General features: G+C 42.8%; 1 pseudogene; it reads left to right on the top strand.

Annotated features, from left to right (window-relative positions):
* Window positions 1–697: 697 nt before the first annotated feature.
* Window positions 698–20,681, top strand: LOC116883909 (annotated as a pseudogene).
* The last annotated feature ends 220 nt before the right edge of the window (window positions 20,682–20,901 follow it).

Raw genomic sequence — 20,901 nt, 5'->3', positions numbered from 1 at the left:
TCAGGGTTATGTGGTCATGGCATGTAACACTTGGACTTGCTGGTCATGAAGTTTCTGTCCTGAGGCTGAATAGTTAGCTGCTTTTATAACTGTTGGGTTGTTGGTATGCATTAGGATAGGCAGTGAGTGGGCCATAGTTCTTCCATTGTCCATGTAGAAGCTTTTTCTAGTTGTGCCCCAATTGGCCAGTTGGTCCAATAAACACAGAATCTGCTCTTTGAGGAGTTTCAAGTTCTTGTTGCAAAGAGGTAAATGAATGGAGAAGGAGCTCTTGGTTATGTTTATGGTGTACTATAAGAGTGAAAGGAAAATTATACAGATTTAAGGTTTAAAAATATGAAGTTAAAAGAATAAGTTTTAAATTCAGACTCAGGACTAAACACTGTGAAAAGCAAGCCCAGGCAGCCCCGCCCTGCCGCTAGAACTAACAGACCATAAAAGGAAAGGAATGCAGAACAGACCAGGAGTACCTGATCTGACTCACAGGCCACCTGGCAGGAAGAGATAAGCCCCCAGTCCCCGACATCCAGGATGCCCCAAACCTGCCAATGTGTGTAGCTATACCTTATTACCTCATCATGTGAAATAGCCAATCATATGTGAACATGTCTATGTGCCTGCTTGAATCCACCAATCCTGAACTATGCATCTGCTTCTGTACGCCCGCTTCTGCTTCCCCAATCCCTATAAAAGCCCAATGCTGGAGCGGCTGCGCGCGAAAGACCGCCAAAGTGACTCTGTGCCCACAGGTACCTGTGTTTTCCAATAAACCCTCTTGCTGATTGCATCCGAGTGGACTCGGTTCGGTCATTGGGCGCTTGGGGGTCTCCTCCTGAGGGAAAGGTCCTCTCCGGGGGTCTTTTCATTATGGGGGCTCGTCCGGGATTTGGAGACCCTCCGCCCAGAGATCACCGACCACCCACCGGGAGGTAAGCCGGCCGGCGTTTGTCTTGTCTGTTGTGTCTTGTCCTGTGAACGATCGATCAATAGGCTCAGATCTGGGGACCATCTGGGCATGGCCAGAGAAGGAGCTGACGAGGCTCAGACTTCTCCCCCGCAGCCCTGGAAGACGTTCCAAGGGTGGTTGGAGGAGAGGGAGATCCGGATCCGTGGCACCTCCGTCCGTTTTCGGAGGGATCCGCACCCTTGATGACTCCGTCTGAATTTTATTGGAGTAGAGGATCCAAGACCCTCGCTGACTCCGTCTGAATTTTTGGTTTCAGTTTGGTACCGAAGCCGCGCGGCGCGTCTCTTTGTTACTTGTTTGACTGTTGGAATTGTTTGTCTTCTTTGTGACCTGACTGTGGTTTTCTGGACGTGTTGGTGTCTGTTAGTGTCTTTTTGACTTTTATTTCGTGTTTGAATTTGGACTGACGACTGTGTTTAAAAATCTTGGATTACGACTGTGTTTGAAATCATGAAACTGTTTGCTTTGTTCGTCAAGAGTTTTACTTGGTCTCCTTAATGCTTAGTGAGTAAGAAATTTAATCTTGTGGACCCCGCTCTAGTGGCAGTGTGTTGGTTGATAGCCAAAGTTAATTTTTAATACCAGCACCTGTGGGGGTTGGGGATTTAGCTCAGTGGTAGAGCTCTTGCCTAGCAGGCGCAAAGCCCTGGGTTCGGTCCCCAGCTCTGAAAAAAGGAAAGAAAAAAAAACAAAACAAAAACATAGTGTTTTATCTGTGCTTGTGCTCGCAGCCAGCTGTGAGGAACTGGGAAAGATTTAAATTTTGCTTGGGAGTAAGGAATCTTAAAAGCGGAGTTTCAGCCGGTATGGCACTTAGTGCGTAGCTGCCTAAAAGATCAGAAATGCTGTCAACAGGCTATAAAAAAGGGACAGGCTGTGTTAGAAATGTTACAGGAGGAACTATCTGAAAAGGCTGAGAGCGAGGTGGGAGAGGACCATGAGGAAGACAAGAACAGGAAAGGAATTTCTGACATTTGCTCACAGAAGGAGAGCGCTCATTTAGGAAAGTTCCTTAAGGGAGCCTGCCAGGGGGTGGCCAAGGGAGGGGTTAATGTTTTTTTTTCCATGGGCCTTTAAACCCAGTGAGACAGTTTGGCAAAGGGCTGCTACTGAGATCCTGATAGCCCCAGGTGAACCGGTTCAACATTCTTTTTGTCAGCTTACTCTAGCAACCAGGTTCTAAATCCATCTCTCCATCCTTTTGTTATTAGTTGTCACTAGAAGCCTAGTGTCATTTGGAGGCTGGTTCTTTGAGAGAGGCAAAGCCACGGAGCTGATACTCCGTGAGGAAAAAATCTAAGTCTAGAGAGATAGTCGATTAACAGATCTGCTGCCTCTCTGCTCACCTTTCCGCTTTCATAGACAAAGCTTGTGCTTATTTGTACAAAGGCCTCCTGGTTTAGCTGTGACTAAATGCTGTTTGCCTCTTCTATTCTCAAGATTCTCTTGAGATGCTTGTTAGTAACTGTTACAGGACTTCTTTACCACGGAGGAAACCTGCTGTCTTCAGACGCCTGAAGGGAGTGCTCCAGGTCTGCCGCCAGGCTCAAGGGTGGGTCCCTGAGGGGTTGGAAAGTGCCCCACCAATCTGGCCAAGATAAGGAAAGGATATGAAGAGAATGTTACAGAAACTTGAAGGGTTAAGTTAAGTTGCTGAGAGTTAGTATAAGTTACAGAGAAAGTAAGGTTAAAAGAGAAAGAAGGTAAAAAGAGCAGAAAGCTAGGGAAGAAAGGAGACAAAAAGAAGAGGAAGTTAGAGAGCTAAAGAGAGATAAAAGACGGGAGAGGAACATATACTGGCCACAGTAGTTAGGGAACCTAGGAAGATAGTACCTGGCAACAGAAGAGAATTACTGGCTAAAGATCAGTGTGCCTAATGCAAAGAAAAAGGACACTGGGTCAGGGACTGCCCAAGAAAGAACAAGAGGGGCCACTGGAGAGCTTCTTGGTCCCAGAGTGCTGGCTATGTACAGAGATAGAAGGGAAGTGTGGATACAGGGACCCAATGCTCTGTGCTCCTATGCCCCCCAGTGGGCCAATATCCAAAGACCTTGAGTGTAAGGGGCTACTGGCAACTAACAATACTTATGGACTGCCCCAAGAACAGTGGACCTTGGCGTGGGCGGGTAACCCACTAGTTCATAGTCATCCCTGACTGCCCCTATCCCTTGCTCATGAGAAAATTGCTCCCCAAAAATGACTTTTGTGGGCTGAAATGGCTGGGTGAGGCCATGTATGCATATCTACAGACTGTGTATGTGGAGCTTAAGACCTGTCTCAGTGCACCAGTACCTGATGCTGGGAGATGAATGGCTTAGCGCTGTTCTGCTTGGAACATATCACTCCTGCCAGCCGGCACTAACAATTATCACCCAATCCAGGACTTAAACTGTGATAGAGTGGCTGATGTTTGCCTTTGAATAGAGTGTCCCAAAAGATGGGACCACTGGTCAGGCTGCATGGACTAGATTCTCCACCGGTGGGGACAATCTGGTCACCTTGCTGCCCAGTCCGGACCTGGAGCCACCACAGCACGAGTGTCAAGTACTGGCAGAAGCCCATGGGTGGAGGAAAGACCTCTCCGACTGGCTGATTGACCGCTTCTGAAAGCCGAGGACCTTGTCACAGACGGAACAGTTTCTTCATGAATGAAGGTCAGAGATAAGTGGGTGCTGCCATGGTGGACAAAACGATGTCATCTGGGATGGCTGAATTCACACCCCAGCACATCAGCACTGCAGATGCCTTTTGCCATCTCTTGGATGCCCTGGTGAAGCCAACAACTGTGAGTACTATTCATTGCCCAGGAAAACAGGAGGAAGAGATTCAGTGACATGGGGCAGTAAACAAAGCAGATAAAGTGGCTCGAGAAATGGCTATGCAGGAGCCTATCCTGGTTACAGGCCTGCAAGAGACAGCCACTGGGAACTGGGATTGACTAAGGGATGGCCTCACTTAGAATGTAAAAACAGAAGAAAAGGCCCAAATTGCTTAAACGAAAAAAAAAAAAAAGACAATGACACACTTGAGGGAAAGCTAAAGCTATACTCCCCAGAGAACAAAGAAAGACTCACTTTGCCAAATACAGAAATGGATTCATTTAGAGATAAAAAGTTTGTCCAAGTAGTTAATGTATGTAATAGACTTAAGATTTTAGCCAGAGAGACAGTAGAGTATACAGTGAATGCTTAGCAAGCAAACAGGGCAAAGAGACCCAGAGAGTTTAGTGAAAAGTCAAAGTGAACTTCACTGAGATAAAACCAGGAAAATATAATCACAAGTATCTCCTAGTGCTTGTAGATACTTTTTCAGGAATAGATAAAGCTTTCCTCACCAAACGAGAGACGGCTCTGCAATCATCAAGAAGATACTGGAAGAAATCTTCCCAGGTCTGGAATGCCCAAAAGGTAATCTGGTCAGACAACGGCCTACTTTGTTGCACAAGGTAAGCCAGGGTGTGGCCAAGTATTTAGAGGTCGATTGAAATTACATTGTATTTACAGACCTCAAAGTTCAGGACAGGTAGAGTAAATAAAACTCTAAGAGAGACCTGACCAAATTAAATTAACCATGGAGACTGGCGCAGACTGGGTGACACTCCTTCCTCTTTGCTCTTCAGAGCAAGGAATACCCTTCCAGATTCAGCCTTACCCACTTTGAGATCTTATATGGGGCCTCAAGTCCTCTGACTGTATTAGATGATGTTACTGAACCAACATGTCATAGTGCAATAGTAATAATGATTTGTGTGCCAGGCTAAAAGACCTACAGGTGATACAGAAAGAAATCTGCTCACAGCTGACAGCAGCCTATGCCCCGGAGACACCTGAGACATCCCATCAGTTCCAGGTCGGAGATTGCAGCTACACAGAGCCCAGACACTCGAGCCTCACTGGAAAGGACCATACCTGGTGCTGCTGACCACCCTGACAGCTGTCAATTCTCAGCCCTCACCAGCCGTGTACTAGCTGTTGGGGCTGAGAGCTGGGACCTAGAGGGAAATTCAGTCATGTTTGTCCTGGGTTCTATCAAGATAGGTGTGGGATAGGCTTGATTTCCATTACAAATGATGTAACATTGCATATGTTAGCACTCCTAACACTTCTTGGGACTGTGCCTCTGGGATCACAATCTGTATAAGTTTAGAAGTTCTAAAAGCTAGTCATGACCTTGGTGTGCAGGTTTAGATAGTGTCCAGATTGGAATCCTGATGCTAAAGACTTAGTAAGACAAAAAAAAAAAAAGAGTTGAGAATTACTTAAGGCTATCTAGGTGCTGCAAGGGCAGCACAAGGACATCTGCTGTTGCCCTGCAATGCAAGGATTATAGAGATTCCAGAACTGCCATTGACTCAGATATAAAAAGAGTGAAAGACTTTTTAGCTGACCTCCAAGAATACCCAACCTCCCTCTCAGAGGTAGTCCTTCAGAATAGGAGAAGGTTAGACCGGATATTCCTTAAAGAAGGAGTCTGTGTGCTACACTGAAAGAAGAATGTTGCTTCTATACAGACCATTCAGGAGTAATTAAAGACTCCATGAATAAACTTAGAGAAAGGTTAGACAAAAGACAGAGAGACAGAGAGAAGCGCATCAGGATGGTTAGAGCTGGTTTAGTAGATCTCCTTGATGACTACTCTGATATCTTCCCTTATGGGACCCTTCTTAGTTTTGCTTCTGCTTCTGATTATAGGTCCATGTGTGTTAGAGAAACTAGTTAATAGGTTTGACTCCTACAAAAAGATAGAGACGCTCAACAAGGTTGGTTTGAGTCTTGGTTCACTCGGTCTCCCTGGATGACTACCCTACTCTCTGCTATATGGCTGGGCCATTACTAATAATTTTCTTGGTTTTAGTTTTTGGACCCTCGTGACAAACAGGTTAATTGCTTTTTGTTAAAAATCGAGTGAGTGCTGTAAAGCGGTTAATGGTTCTGAGACAACAGTACCAGTCAGTTAGGACAACTGGTGAGACCAAATCACGAGACTTGATATCAAAATTCTAAGATTAGAATTACTTAGTAGAAGAAGAGGGAAATGAAAGGAAAATTATACAGATTTAAGGTTTAAAAATATGAAGTTAAAGAATAAGTTTTAAATTCAGACTCAGGACTAAACACTGTGAAAAGCAAGCCCAGGCAGCCCGCCCTGCCGCTAGAACTAACAGACCATAAAAGGAAAGGAATGCAGAACAGACCAGGAGTACCTGATCTGACTCACAGGCCACCTGGCAGGAAGAGATAAGCCCCAGTCCCGACATCCAGGGCCCAAACCTGCCAATGTGTGTAGCTATACCTTATTACCTCATCATGTGAAATAGCCAATCATATGTGAACATGTCTATGTGCCTCGTTTGAATCCACCAATCCTCGTAACTATGCATCTGCTTCTGTCGCCCTTCTGCTTCCCCAATCCCTATAAAAGCCCCATGCTGGAGCTGCTGCGCGCGCAAGTCCTCCGAAGAGACTGTGTGCCCACAGGTACCTGTGTTTTCCAATAAACCCTCTTGCTGATTGCATCCGAGTGGACTCGGTTCGGTCATTGGGCGCTTGGGGGTCTCCTCCTGAGGGAAAGGTCCTCTCCGGGGGTCTTTTCAAGAGCACACGAGAAAGATGGCCACAGAACTTCAGTTTGTTAAACTGGGGACAAGAGACACAAGGTGAGGGACAAGCATATAGGACTTCAGGCCTGTAGGGTCTATGTTCCTTGGCTATTCCCTATGGTCTTTGCAGTAACTGACTAGAATGAGAATTTTTGGTTTCTTTAAAAACACAGAAATGTTGTGGGAATATGTTTTGTTTTGATTGCAGGTATGGGATATGGGGGCTGCTTCAGATTGTCCACAGTAACTATGACTTGTCCCGTGCCCTAGCAGGGGTGTGATTTTCATCAGCTGCAGATAGTTTCTGCATGCGAATTACATTTGAAGTTCTGGGGACTCTTGAGAGGGTATACAAAGGCTACAGCTAGTAGCTGCAGCAGCTGCTACTCCTGCTACTGCTGCTGTTACTCAGTTACCTACAGTTCTTTGTGCAGGGTTGAGGCCTCCTGCTTTTCTCTCTCCAGTCTCACATGTTCATTGATACTGTCTTCATTCAGCTCACAAGTTGGGTGGTCATGCTCGAGAGACTTTATGACTGTAGGTTCAGATGTTACTGGGAAACAATCTCCCAGCAAACTTCCTGATCCTCTAGCTCTTACAACATTTCCACCCCGTCTTCTGCAACATATCCTAATCCTAGGTGTTGGAGTGTCTTGCAGCTGTATCCATTGGGACCGGGCTCAACACCTCTGCATTTTGATTGACAGAGGTTTTCTGCAGTGGTCTCCACCAGTCGCAAAAAGAAATTTCCTTGGTGAGTGGTGAAGACTACAGTTTCCGATGGATATAAGGACAAACGGTAATAGATTGTTCTCAGGAATTATATGGGTTTAGTACATTTGTAGTTGTAGATTCTCCTCCAGTAGCCATGACTTCACTAGCACTTAGTTTCCAGTACCAGACATGGTATTCCTCTTGTTGAGTGAGTCTTAAGTACAACCAAGTTATTTGTGCTACATTGTGCCATGCTGGTCATTGATGTTGGTTCATAAGCATCATGGTTGAATAGGACTGTGGTTGAATAGGGCCGTTGGTTGCCTCCCTCCTTCGAAGCTTGCATGGTGCTCTCAGATACTATAAAAACCAGTCCTCGGGGATAAGATAGTCAATTTAGCTCCAGCTTAAGGGCCTCTGGGCCCTGTTACTAAAGTGCATGGTGTCTTGGGAATAAGAACTTGAAGTGGAAATTGTTTTTGTTGTTCTTTTGAGAACAGGTCCCAGGTCCAGTTTTCTGATTTTTTTTTTTTTTGGCTCTTTGTTTTTTGAAATCTTTGCATATTCTGGATATTTAACGTCTGTCTGATGTATAGCTAGAAAAAAAACATTTCTCCTATTCTGTGGGTTTTTGGTTCACCTGGTTGATTGTTTCTTTAGCTGTGCAGAAAATCTTAGTTTTATGAATTTACACATGCCAATTGTTGGCCTTAATTCTTGGACAAATTGAGTCCAATTCTTGAAGTCCTTTCCTACACATACATCATGTAAAGAGAATACTGCTGTGGTGGTTTGAATATGCTTGGGTCAGGAATGCCACTATTAGGGGGCCTTGTTGGAGAAAGTGTGTCACTGTGGGGTTGGGCAATGAGACCCTCTTCCTAACCACATAGGAATCAGTTTTCTCCTAGCAGCCTTCAGATGAAGATGTAGAACTCTCAGCTCCTACTGCACCATGTCTGCCTAGATGCTGCCATGTTCCCATCTTGATGATAATGGACTGAGTCTTTGAACCTGTAAGTCAGCCCCAATTAAATGTTGTTTTTATAAGAGTTGCCTTGGTTATGGTGTCTGTTCACAGCAATGCAAACAATAACTAAGATAACTGCCTATACTTTCTTCTAAGTTTCAATGTTTCAGGAGTTCATTTTGTGCAAAGATAGATACAGGTCTAATTTCATTCATCTGCATATGGACATCTATTTTTTTCCAGCACAGTTTGTTGAAGATACTTCCTTTTTGCAGCCTATAATGTTGGCATTTGTCAAGTGTTAAGAGGCTGAAGTTATGTGTGCTCGGGTTTTGGCCTTCAGTTTTGTTCCATTGGTAAACATGTCTCTTTTTATGCAATACCATATTATTTTTATCACTACAGCTCTGTGATATATCTTAAGATCTGGACTTGTAATTCCTCCAGCATTGTCCAACCCCACCTCTCTCAGGATTGTTTTGTCTACCTGAAGCCTTTTTGTGGTTCCATATGAATTTTAGGATAGTTTTTTTCTACTTAAGGGGAAAATGAGATGGAGATTTTCATTGGCATTATATTGAATCTATAAATAGCTTTTTGGTAAAATGGTCATTTCACAATGCTAACTCTACCAATCCATGGTGTCCTTCCATGTTCCAGTGTCTTTATTTCTCAGAGGTTTAAACTTTTCATTGTAGAGGTCCTCACTGCGTTGGTTAGATTTATTCCCAGATATTTTATTTTATTTAAGGTTATTGTGAATGGAACTGTGTCCATGATCTCGTTCTTTGTCTGTCTGACTTGTTTTATTTTTTTTCACTAAGACTTAAAGCTGACTTGTTGGTGTATATAGAAAATTTATTGATTATATAAGTTGATTCTGAATCATGCCACATTGCTAAATTTTATTTTTATAGATAAAGGATATCTGGTCAACTTTTGGGGATCTTTAATGTCTAGTATCATATCATTTCAAATAGGGATAGTTTGACTTCTTCATTCTCTACTTGTATCCCCCCTCTTTAAAAAAATTATTTATCTGTTTTTTATGTATGTTAGTACACTGTCAGACATACCAGAAGAAGGCATTGAATCCCATTGAAGATGGTTGCTGGGAATTAAACTCCGGACCTCTAGAAGACCAGTCAGTGCTCTTAACCACTGAGCCATCTCTCCAGCCCTACTTGCATCCTGCTAATTTCCTTCTCTTGCCTTATTGCCTCAATGAGTACTTTGAGCACAGTGTTGGAAAGGAGTATGGATAATGGACATCAATGGACATCCTTGTTTCATTTCTGACTGCAGTGTGCTTGCTTCAAGCTTTTCTCCATTTAGAATGGTGTTGGCTGTGTGTTGACTGTACATAGCTTTTATTATGTTGATGAGTGTTCCTTCTAACCCTAGGTCTCCTAAGACTTTTGTCATGAAGACATGTTGAATTTTGTCAAAGGCTTTTCCTGAATCTGTTCAGATAATTATATGATTTTCTTCATTAAGTTAATTTGTGTAGTTTATTACATTTATTAACTTGCATATCTTTCCATTTCAGGGATAAAGCCAACTTGGTCTCAGTGGGTACATTTTGATGTATATCTTTATTTTGTTTGCAAGTACTTTATTGAGTATTTTTGAATCTATGTTCATCAGAGATATTTGCCTGTAGTTGTTGTTGTTGTTGTTGTTGTTGTTATTGTTGTTGTGTCTTTACATGATTTGGGTATTAGAGTGATATTGTCCTCATAGGAGTAATCTGGGAGGTGCTTCCTCTGTTTCTGTTTTTTAATGGTTTAAGAATGACTGGGTGTCAATTTCTTTTGATATCTGGTAAATTTTTTTTATGAATTTGGGCCTAGGCTTTTTAAAAAAACTATTTATTGATTCTTTGTGAATTTCACGTCAAGCTCCCTAGTCTCACTTATCTGCCCTCAGCTTAGCTCCTCAGTTACCTTTATTCCTAACTCAACACCTCTAAATCTGCCTGTGGAGAGCTTTTGGAGCCACTTCTAGAAACTTGGCAGAAATTTGACATGGGCCAGAACAGGGAAGTAGGCTTCAGGCAAGAATTTGACTTTGGGTTAGAACAGGGAAGTAGTCTTTCTTCCCCAAACCCTCCAGAACCCGTGGACTGACTAAGCTGGCTTGGTCATCTGCCCTCAACTTAGTTGATCAGTTACCATCTGTGAAGCCTATGAGCCACTTTCCCTTTCTGCCTATATTTTGGTAGATCTCCCCCGAAGCTACAAGTCTGTTCCATTTCTCTCCCTCAAGTCTCTTGATTCTCTTTCTCTCTCCTAGCCTACAGGAACCTGGAAGCTCCACCTCTTTCTTACTACCCAGCCATTGGCCACTGGAATCTTTATTGATAGATCAAAAACCAATTGGGGGTGAGGACCTTCTATGTCAGTAACACAGATTCCCAGTCAAAGCATCAGACCTCCCCCAATTACAGAACAAACACTCTTTGCTGTTGCATAGTAGTTGAGTCTGGGGTGCCATTATCAGCAAATCACAGACCCTTACACCCAGACCTAGTCCTACTACCTCCTCCTAAGCCAGAGTCAACCTCTATGCATCTTCTAGCCACCAGACACTGTGTACTGCCTCCACCATCCAACTCCCAAACTTCTCACATCTTCTTCCAGGGTGGTACATATCCCTGGCTATCTCATTCATAAAGAGCAATTGTTCTGCAGAGAATCTACATGCAGAGGTTACCATAGATTGAATGTAAGACAGAGGTGTGGGTTTTTCATGGTCAATTTAAAGCCTGTCCTAGGGTAGGAGTGGGTTACTTTTACCTTTCTTTCCTTTGATTGGTTGGTTCTATCTCAGGGGGGTATAGCTTTTTTCTGGAATTGACTGTTTTAGACTTTTCCAGTTCTGTGAAACATAAACTTAGGCCTAGTCCCCTAAACTGGCAGTTTGCAGCCAATCATGAAGTCAGCCAGGTTCTCTCATGGACACAGCATATGGGACATTGAGGAAGCCCAGTGGTCAGCTGCTTCAAGTGCTGGAGGCCAGCCTAGGCTGGAGCATTGGCTATGGGACCCAGACTACAACAAGTATAGGGTGGTAGTGGAAAGTCACCAGGTTGAACCCTGGAGGAGGATGTGGGAAGTCTAGGTATGGGTGGTGGAGGCAATAGTCTTGTTTGTTTGTTTGTTTGTTTGTTTGTTTGTTTTTCAAGACAGAGTTTCTCTGAGTCCTAGCTGTCCTGGAACTCTCTTTATAGACCAGACTGACCTCAAATTCACAGAGATCCACCTGCCGTTGTCTCCTGTATGCTGGGATTGAAGGCATATGCTACAATACCTGGCTTTAGTAGTCTTTTTTAAAGGTGGCATTTTTCTACATTAGTGTATGTAGTGGATTTCATTGTGACATTTTCCTTTTTTTTTAATTTTTAAAATGCATTTATTATAAATAAGTACACCAGAAGAGGGCATCAGATCTCATTACAGATGGTTGTGAGCCACCATGTGGTTTCTGGGATTTGAACTCAGGACCTCTGGAAGAGCAGTCAGTGCTCACAACCACTGAGCCATCTCTCCAGCCTTCATTGTGACATTTTCACACCTGTATGTAAGGTATTTATCTTCCCTATTACCCACACTTGTTTCAGCTCACTAATTCCCTAATCTTATTCTGTAATAGATCCTCTTGTACTTGCATGTCTTTTGTTTGTTTAGATCTTCACACATGAGCGAAAAACCTATAATACTTGGGTTTCTGAGTCTGGCATATTTTGCTAAACATATCTAATTATATCAGTTTTCTTGGAAATGATGTTCATCTGATTTAATGACTAATTATCTACTATCTATCTCTCTATCTATGTATGTATCCATGTATCTATTTATTCGTCTATCTATAGTCTACTTGTACACACACACACACACACACACACACACACAAGAGGCTCTAAGGTTTACTCTAGAGAGATGGAATACATTATTTCTCTGATTAGTAGCCCCAAACAAATGCACCCACACATGCACATACATAAAATGTACACATGTGTGTAGGTGTACCTACATAACCATCAGGCACACAATAATGCATATATCTAGGCCACATCCATAAACATTTTCATACATGCATGTAAGGTACATAAAACATAGCCACACATGTACTCATATGTGCACACACAACCCGGCTGAATTTCATCTCTGAGTCTTCAGAGGTTGGAAGATGACAAGAGCCAACAAGCCTGGCAGGAGAATAGAGAAAAGAATAGGTAACTGTGAAATCTTCTTTCTTGATCCAGTGCGCTGGCTAGTTTTATGTCAAACTTATACAAGCTAGAATCCCTTTAGAAGAGGGTCTCTCAACTGAGAAAATGTCCCCACTAGACTTGCCTATGGTGATTTTCTCAAGTAAGGATTGATGTGGGAGGTTCCAGCTCATTGTGGGTATACCACGTCTGGGCTGGTGATCTTGGGTGCTATAAGAAAGCCGGCTGTGCAAGCCATGAGGAACAAATCAGTAAAGCAGTACTCCTCTATGGCCTCTGAATTACTTCATGCTCCCAAATTCCTGCCCCGCTTGAGTTTCTGCCATCATTTCCTTCAATGATAGACTATAACTTGGAAGTGTATGATAAAATAAACCCTTTTCTTGCCAAGTTGCTTTTCATCATCTTATCACACAATAGAAACTATAACTAAGACACCCAATTATGCTTCAAATCTCAGATAGTTCTCAGTGGATCCCAGACTTGATTCTTTAATACTTTTTTTTAAAAAATAGGTTCTCTCTATGTAGCTCTAGATGTCCTAGACATTCACTATGTAGTACAGGCTTACATTGAATTCACAGAAATCCACCTACTTCTGCCTCCCAACGACTGCATTTAAAGGTGTGCATCACCATGCCTGGCTATGAGTCACTAATACTTTATTCACTATAGTGATCCCATACTTATACCTTTCCAGGGACCTTCCCCAGTGATTAATAGGGAATGAACTACTTGGGCTTCAGATTTGTATGGAGAAAAACTTAATCAGACTATAAGGCTAAATAAAATAAATAAAAACAAAAAACAGAGGGGATTTGTGGGAGAAAGAACTGAGAGACATCCTTGTGTATCCAAGGAACCTTCTTCTGTTCTGTTTATTTTTGTTTTGTTTGTTTCTTTGGGGGGATGTTTGTTTGTTTTGTTTTGCTTTCTAACTCATCTCACATGAAGATGATAATTTGTAATAGGGCCTTCAGCATACAACTTTACTCCTAGCAATGGGGAGGCAGAAGCTAGCAAATCTGATTTTGAAGCCAGTCTGGTCTACAGAACAAGTTCCAGGACAGCCAGGCGGCACAGAGAAATCTGTCTTTAAAAAACGAAAAAGAAAAGAAAAAGGGATTTAATTTCCCTTTTTTAATCATTTTATACTCTAGTTTTGAAAATCAGACTTCTCAGAAGTTTTAGTAGAACAGGTGGGAAGATGTTTAGTGGTCTTTCTGTAATTGTTGAGATGCGGTTTTATTGCTATTGGCTTTCTCATTCTTTTTGAAAAGATATTACTTCTCCCCTGTGTGTGTCCTCTGGTGCTGGATGAGGTTTGACTTCCATGTAAAGCCCCGCCCACACTCCCTGCAAACGTAGGGCTTCTCACCGTGTGTGACCTCTGGTGCTGGATGAGGCTTGACATCCATGTAAAGCTCCGCCCACACTCCCTGCAAACATAGGGCTTCTCCCCTGTGTGTGTCCTCTGGTGCCGGATGAGGCTTGACTTCCGTGTAAAGCCCCGCCCACACTCCCTGCAAATGTAGGGCTTCTCCCCTGTGTGTGTCCTCTGGTGCTGGATGAGGTGTGACTTCTGTGTAAAGCCCCGCCCACACTCCCTGCAAACGTAGGGCTTCTCCCCTGTGTGTGTCCTCTGGTGCTTGATGAGGTCTGACTTCTGTGTAAAGCCCCGCCCACACTCCCTGCAAACGTAGGGCTTCTCCCCTGTGTGTGTCCTCTGGTGCTTGATGAGGTCTGACTTCTGTGTAAAGCCCCGCCCACACTCCCTGCAAACGTAGGGCTTCTCCCCTGTGTGTGTCCTCTGGTGCTTGATGAGGTGTGACTTCTGTGTAAAGCCCCGCCCACACTCCCTGCAAATGTAGGGCTTCTCCCCTGTGTGTGTCCTCTGGTGCTGGATGAGGTTTGACTTCCGCGTAAAGCCCCGCCCACACTCCCTGCAAATGTAAATGTAGGGCTTCTCCCCTGTGTGTGTCCTCTGGTGCCGGATGAGGTTTGACTTCTGTGTAAAGCCCCGCCCACACTCCCTGCAAACGTAGGGCTTCTCCCCTGTGTGTGTCCTCTGGTGCTGGATGAGGTCTGACTTCTGTGTAAAGCCCCGCCCACACTCCCTGCAAACGTAGGGCTTCTCCCCTGTGTGTGTCCTCTGGTGCTGGATGAGGTCTGACTTCTGTGTAAAGCCCCGCCCACACTCCCTGCAAACGTAGGGCTTCTTCCCTGTGTGTGTCCTCTGGTGCTCACTGACATTTGACTTATCACTGAAACATTGCCCACATTGCCTTTCAAGTCTTGAGATTTCTGATGCAATAAATGATTTGGCTGTGTCCTCTATATTTGTTGTCTGGCCTGTTCTAATCTCTTCTACAGTTCTCTTACTTTCCTCAGATCTCATTCGTTCTTTGAGAGTACTGGGAAAGGCTGTTGAAATTCTCTGTCTTGTCCATATATGCCTGGGTTTGGATTTTCTTTTGACTTCATTGCTGGCTTTGTCATTCTTGTTCTGTGAATCAAAATGTTCCTGAAGCTGATCTGGACAGGGATCTCCTGGCTTAGGATTTATCCTTGCAGATGCTCCTGGGAAGATTTCTGTGCGATGATTCCATTCCACATGTTGAGTGAGGAATTTCTGACTTGAGAAGGCCAAAGAGCACAAAAAACAAGGATGAATCTCTGTCCTTAATTCTGTGGAAAGATGAAGTTTTTGGTGAGACTGAACATAATAAATTGCCTAGGCATCTGATTTTCTATGTGGTCAGGCCTACCCCATTACTCAGTCTTCATGAGTCAACTCAGATAGGTTTGATTGTTCATGTCTAATCACCGTTAGTTCAAGGACAATCTGGTCAATGAGGTAAGACTCTTGCCTTAAGACAAGCAATAGCCAACACAAGTTGTCTGTCTCCCATCAAGTGCAAACAGTGAGCACATTCCCTCATTTCTTTGGTATTTTTTTTTTGTTATTGTTGTTATTTTTGTTTGTTTGGGGTTTTTTTGTTGTTGTCATTTTGGTTTGTTTTTTCAAGACAGTTTCTCTGTATATTCCGGGTTATCCTGGAACTCACTTTGTAGACAAGAGTGGCCTTGAAATCACAGAGATCCTCCTGCCTCTGCCTCCCGAGTGCTGGAATTAAAGGTGTGCACCACCTTTAATTTTTATTTATTTTTATTCTATATTTAAAGATTTATTTATTTTATTTATATATTAGTACACTGTAGTTCTCTCAGACACTTCAGAAGAGAGCATCCCTTTACAGATGGTTGTGAGCCACCATGTGGTTGCTGGGAATTGAACTCAGGACCTCTGGAAGAGCAATCAGTGCTCTTAACCGCTGAGCCATCTCTCCAGCCCTTATTCTATATTTATTTTGTTGTGGTTTACCCTGAAGTTATCTGTATTTTGATGCTAATTCCACTGCCCCTAGGACAGCTGCCTAGTCACAAACTCAGGAATCTGGTGACTTGATCAGAACCTTTTCCCCATTGAATTTGTAAAGTACAGGTGAGGGGCAGGTACAGGATAGAAGGAGGCCTGTCATTGGAGGAGAAGGAAGGATGGGTGGGAGAGAAGTTTGAAGGAAGGGAAGAGAGAGGAGGAGAGAGGAGAGGGAGGGAGGGGCTGAGAAGCCGTGGCAGGACAAGATGGCAGGTGATGTTAAGATTCTGCCCTGTGTATTTACAGGTTGTTATTAATGTTCTCAAGAGATGGATAGTACCGGGCTTTGTATGTTTAAGTGGGCAGTTATATCTTACCAATTGGATCTAAGATTATTGTGTTGTGTGTTCTTTTATGTGAGGGTTTGAGTGTAGGAAAGTGTGCGGCTAGGCTGTCTTTCCGCCAAGATATCTAGGAGATATCTTGGGGCACCAAGGTGTAGACCCAGTGGGGTAAAAGACCAACTGATACTTTTTTTTATATTTTTACAACAACATTATTTAACTACATCTTTTACAGAAATCTATAAATTTTTACATTAGGGGCCTTCTACATGGCAGCCAGACTCTGGTCCTCCAAGTAGGACCAGGGACAACCTTATTCCTGGTATAAACAATGCAACAGTGAGCATGCCCTACAAACTATAAGTTGTTCTTGGTTTTTATATCCTACCTTACCCAACAACTCTGCCTCACCCAACTCCACTTACACAGATGCCTAATCACCTTTCGCTATACACTCTCTGCACCTACATCATACTATTGAGACATTACAACACTTCCTTAGGTGGAATTTCCCTTCTGACTTTTCCTAAAAATAGGAAAGTTAAAGTAATTGGAGTCCATCCAGCTAGAAGATCAACAACTATGAGTACCTGGGTAGAGTTGTTGATAAAAGCAGCATATACGAGTTTGAAATTGTCTTCTTATTCTAAAAGACATATTCAGTTGGGGGTTCTCCTTTAGGTTAAAGAAGGCAAGATGTTCTGGGTCCTATTGACTAAACGTCGCTGGCTTCTGCTGCCACACCTTGGCTATGAAGTGTCTGTCTCAATGACCCACAAATTGTAAATTGAAAGTTAATTCCTTTCTCACACCAAGTATTCATGCTTATTTCATCTACTTTTAGCCCATTTCAAGTATAACAGAAAAATCCTGTTTCAAAACATATCTTTAGTCAGATGTCTTCTCTCTGTGACCACCTAGTCCATTCCATACAATCCTTTCCCCCTGGAAACTGAAGCAATCTCTAAGTTGATTGCACACTGCATTATATTTTTGAAAATTAGCCAAAGCATCATTTTAGAACACAGAACTGAACCTCCACAATTGCCTCCCTCTCCACTGTCCTGGGACCAGTCACAGGCTCTACGTTAAAGAGCTCATGTGCACTTCTCTGGCGTCTGCCTTCTTCCACGAAATGACTTCGACCTGTCTTCAACAGTTACCTCCTCTATCTGAGACCTTTCAACTATCCGTTTGCCCCTACCAAATGTTACCTTCCTTCAGTGTCCTTTATGTTTACCCCTACTCCACCGGTCTCTAAACATTTTTCCTGGGTTAATTTATTTTTCCCTCTCCTGACACAGAGCTATAACATACCTGACAACTAACTGACACAATGCATGGTGATACATTTATATTATTTACAAATATGAAGAAAATTAAGAAACCAAAAGGAAGGCCCAGGATAAACCAATTCAGCAAAAAAGTTAATGGGTACTTGAAAACTTGTTTCTTTTTTCTGGCCTCTAACCTTATAGCACTATATGTTGTTATAAATTTTGTTCATAATGTACTTGAAATAAATTTAGGCTAGAGAAATGGTTCGGATATTAAGAGTCCTTGCTGCTCTTACAGAAGACCTAAGTTTGATTTTGGTACCTACATGGTAGCTCACAACTATCTATAACTCCATTTCCGGGAGATCCATCACTTTTTCCTGGCTTCAGCAGGCACTGCGGCACATATATGCATGCAAGCAAACACTCATACATATAAAATAAGTACAACAATCCTTTTTAAAATTAGAATATTTGAAAACATAAAATGTTACAACACGGGCTGGGGATTTAGCTCAGTGGTAGAGCGCTTACCTAGGAAGCGCAAGGCCCTGGGTTCGGTCCCCAGCTCCAAAAAAAAAAAAAAAAAAAAAAAAGAACCAAAAAAAAAATGTTACAACACTTAAAAGCACACAAAATGATCTTTAATTTCAGAAGTTCTTGAAAATTTACTGTTTATATTTCATTTCATTTAGCTTAAGAATTGAAACACAAGATGTCCTGAGGGCTCTGAAACTCCAAACAACAGTGTTCTGCAGTCTGAGTGCACCCATCCTCCAAGGGGATTCATAAAGCCCAGGAAGTCTGCTTCAGGAAAAAGCATTTTCCAGTTGCATGCAGTCATGAAGCTACCTAGAGGCCCTAGGTCCATATCCGTGCAGCACTTGTGCTCCTGTAGAAGCCACTGCTCCCACTAAAAGAAGCCTGTGCATTTAGAAGGATGTGGGCAACCAAAAGAATGGGAAAAGATCTTTACCAATCCTACATCTGATAGAGAGTTAATATCTAGTATATACAAAGAACTCAAGAAGTTAGACTCCAGAGACTCAAATAATCCTATTAAAAATGGGGAACAGAGCTAAACAAAGAATTCTCAACTGAAGAATATTGAATGGACAAGAAGCACCTAAAGTAATGTTCAATATCCTTAGTCATCAGGGAAATGCAAATCAAAACAACTCTGAGATTTCCACCTCATACCAGTGAGAATGGCTAAGATCAAAAACTCAGGTGACAGCAGGTGCTGGTGAGGATGTGGACAAAGGGGAACACTCCTCCATTGTTGGTAGGATTGCAAGCTGATGCAACCACTTGGGAAATCAGTCTGGAGGTTCCTCAGAAAATTGGACATAGTGCTACCTGAGGACCCAGCTATACCACTTCTGGGCATATACCCAAAAGATGCCCCAACATATAAAAAAGACACGTGCTCCACTATGTTCATCGCAGCCTTATTTATAATAGCCAGAAGCTGAAAAGAACCCAGATGCCCTTCAACAGAGGAATGGATACAGAAAATGTGGTACATCTACACAATGGAGTACTACTCCGCTATCAAAAACAATGACTATATGAAATTCGTAGGCAAATGTATGGAACTAGAAAATATCCTGAGTGAGGTAACCCAGTCACAAAAAAATACACATGGTATGTATTCACTGATAAGTGGATATTAGCCCAAAGCTTGGAATACACAAGATACAATTCACAGACCATATGAAGCTCAAGAAGAAGGAAGACCAAACTGTGAATGCTTCAGTTCTTATAAGGGGGAACAAAATACTCCAGAGGAAATACAGGGGCAAAGAGTGGAGCAGGGACTGAAGGAAAGGCCATCCAGAGACTGCCCCATCTGGGGATCCACCCCATATGCAGCCACCAAACCCAGTCACTATTGCTGATGCCAAGAACTGCTTGCTGACAGAAGCCTGATATGGATGTCTCCTGAGAGGCTCTGCCAGAGACTTACTGATACAGATGAGGATGCTTGCAGCTAACCATCCGACTGAGCATGGGGACTCCAATGGCAGAGTTGGAGAAAGGACTGAAGGAGCTGAAGGGATTTGCAACCCCATAGGACGAACAACAATATCAGCTGACCAGGGCCCAGAGCACCCAGGGACTAAACCACCAACCAAAGAATACACATGGAGGAACCTATGACTCCACCTGCATATGTAGCAGAGAATGGCATTATTTGGCATCAATAGGAGGAGAAGCCCTTGGTCCTGTGAAGGTTCATTTCTCCAGTGTAGGGAAATGCCAGGGTGTTGAGGAAGGAGAGCATCCTCATAGAAGCAGGAGGAGGGGGTATTGGAGAGGGAGGAACTGGGAAAGGGGATAACATTTGAAATGTAAATACATAAAATATCCAATAAAAAAAGGGTGTGGGCATATCTTCTGTAATGATTGTACAAGTGACTATGTTGGAACAGGATGCCCAACATATTACATCCCAGCTTAGATCCAAGACTTCAAGATAAACAGGTAATTGGACAGTATGGTCCAGCTTTATAATAAGCTTCAAAACTTGCTACATGATAATAAAGTTTTAGATCCAAAAGATGACACCCCTGGGCAATTTTATTTGGTGATGAAGAAAGGAAGAATAATTCAATAGAAATGTGATTTAGCCCTCAAAGTAAGAAGATCTGATATGTTGTAAATAAATTGTATGAACACAGTACAGACCCAGCCATAAAAGACAAAAGGATGACAAACTCTGTCGTGCTTCAGTGTATATTAATTTGTTTCTACAAGTCCTCATGAACTTGCTTCTAACAGGGCTAAAGCAGCTTCTAAAAATATCTACAAAAAAGCAGTAGAAGAAATATTTATCTGAGATCAACCAGAAGTGATATATAAGGCCAGGGAAGAAAATAGTAGATTTTATACCAAAGAGGAATTAGAGAGCCTCTTTCTGCAGACAACCACCAGTAAATGGTGAAACAGACCATTTAGCCAGTGGCTCTGTTGTAGAATCTGAATTGTCTGAAAGCTTGACCGAAGTCTCCATTAACATTAGCTGAGCATATAGTGTCTCCAGATACTGTGAGCAAGAGTGAAGAGACTCCTGAGAGGAAAGTCTGTATAAAAGATTTCATTCAGTAGGACATAATGGAAATCCCAAACGTTACAGCAGGTCTCCCAATCCTACTTTTAAAAGATGTGGGAACCAACACTCCAACATTTGTTAGGCCAATATTAACTTGTAGAAAACATACTAGTGACTGTTCTTCACTTCCTGTTGTCAACTTCAAGCTTATGTTACACTCAAGAGAAATATTGGGGTTGGGGATTTAGCTCAGTGAGGTTGGGGATTTAGCTCAGTGGTAGAGCACTTGCCTAGCAAGCGCAAGGCCCCTGGGTTGGTCCCCAGCTCCAAAAAAAAAAAAAAAAAAAAAAAAAAAAATTCCA

The sequence above is a fragment of the Rattus rattus genome, chromosome 14 (genome assembly GCF_011064425.1).
Source record: "Rattus rattus isolate New Zealand chromosome 14, Rrattus_CSIRO_v1, whole genome shotgun sequence".
Lineage (NCBI taxonomy): Eukaryota > Metazoa > Chordata > Mammalia > Rodentia > Muridae > Rattus > Rattus rattus.
Note: the sequence above shows the minus strand (reverse complement) of the source record. Positions and strands in the feature narration are given on the sequence as shown.